Here is a 2,073-nt window from a genome sequence, read left to right as displayed (position 1 = left end):
AAGGCTATGGGTAGAGACATTGAAGGGAGATCCCAACAAAAATTTCTTTCCTGACCAAAAGGGTTTGTCTGTGGGAAAGGGAACAGCAACTGTCATCCATTGACTAAATGAATTAGTTTGGGATTGACTAATTGGTGGACCCTGCTCGGTAAATGCTATTTGAATAAATAAATGAATGGATGTATCTGGAAAATAACACTGTACCTGAATCCTAGAACCCTGTGAAGTTGAATTAGATATCCAGGTAGGAAAGCAATTTGAATTTATATAGCCCTTTTTCACTAAGTATATCAAAGTACATACAGTCAGTTCTGGTTTGTATGTGTGTGGTTAGCTATGGTAGATTTTTGATGTCCTGCTGTCTTTGCAATGCATGTCAATTTGGTTTTGGGCTACCTCTCTTTGTTCTTAGGTTGGGAGTAACGGGGGGCACTATCAGGCAATGCAAACTCATTTTAGTGGCAGTTTAGAAATAATGATGAAGATAAATTGGGGTTTGGAAATGTAAACTGAGTGTTCCAAAGCTGAATGAAAATGAGTTTTGCATTATCTGTTCATTTACATTGTTTACATAGCACTTCCCTTCCCACAGTGTGAATAATTACTGTGGGGAAGTAGAAAGAACATGGGATTTAGACTTGGATACATCTAGGTTTGAGTCTAAGTTCCTTTATTTTATAGCTGTGTACCCTTAGCAAGTCCATTAACTTCCCTAAACCTCAGTTTTCTTATCTCTAAGTATAGATATTATGGACTGAAATTCATAGATTGAAGCTCTAACCATGATTTTATTTGGAGACAGGGCCTTTAAGCAGGTAATTAAGGTTAAATGAGGTCACAGGGTGGGGATTTTATTCAATATGACTGCTGTCCTTATAAGAAGAGGAAGAGGTACTGGGTGTGCAGGCACAGAGGAAAGACCATGTAAGGAATTTTACATGGGTCATGTGTCAAGTAAAATTGCAGAAGGCAGCTGTCTGCATGCCAAGAAGAGAGGCCTCATCAGAAACTAACCCTGCTAGCACTTTGATCTTGGACTTCAAGCCTCCAGGACAGAACTTACTCCAGAAGTAAGAAGGTAAATTTCTGTTGTTTAAGCCACCAAATTTGTTTTATTCTGTTATGGCAGCCTGAGCAAACTAATACAATAAATAATAATAATGCTGCTGCTGCTGGTGGTGATCGTGATGAGCCACAATAATACTGTCATCCTCAGAGGAAGCATACTATAAAGACTTAGAGTGAAGTTTTGAAGTCAGAATTAGCTAGGCTCATCATAGCTCTGCCACTTACTGGCTCTGTAATTAGATTTTTAACCTATCTGATCTTTAGTTTCCTTAGCCATAAAATAAATATCCAAATAGCATCAATCTCAGAATGATGTCATGAGACATCATTGAATAAGTTTTTGTGTATAAAATACTTAGTTCACTGCTTGTGTATGTCATGAAACAGGATATATGCTTCATACATACTAATATTTAAAAATCACACTTGCATAACTTACCTTATAGTTTTGTGAGGATGAAGTAAAACATTGCACATGAAGGTGCTGTGTAGAATTAAGTAATTTTATTTTAAAAATGTGACAACTTTGGACATTTGTAAGCATTATTCATTTAACAAATATTTAATGTGTTTATATTATATGTAAACTCCAATTCATAAACTTTCATTCCGTGGTATTTCTCTTCAAGTTTCTCAGATGAGTCCAAGTGTTTTGAATAATTAGGTGGCTATGCTGTCCGTCAGAGCTACAGCAATCTCTGAACCATATTCTTTGATTGGCTTCCAGCATGCAAAAAGTTAAAATTGCATTCTATTGATCTCCATGACCCAGAGATGGAAAGGGTTGGTTGTTAATGAAGCACAATCATTATTTCCAGGTAGAGAATTTTTCAAGAATAAAAATTAATGACAGAAGGAAGTTCAGATCTACAAGCCCTTTATGGCATGTGTTTAAGCTTCAGGTTGCTTGATGCTTTCAGTCATGCCTGGGTTTATTTAAAAGATTAAAAAAAATATTGGTTTTGATTTTTTTGTTAAGTTATTCTTAGGAATTTTACCTTTTAA

This window comes from Zalophus californianus, chromosome 5, assembly GCF_009762305.2.
Source record: "Zalophus californianus isolate mZalCal1 chromosome 5, mZalCal1.pri.v2, whole genome shotgun sequence".
In the NCBI taxonomy this organism is placed as follows: domain Eukaryota; kingdom Metazoa; phylum Chordata; class Mammalia; order Carnivora; family Otariidae; genus Zalophus; species Zalophus californianus.
Note: the sequence above shows the minus strand (reverse complement) of the source record.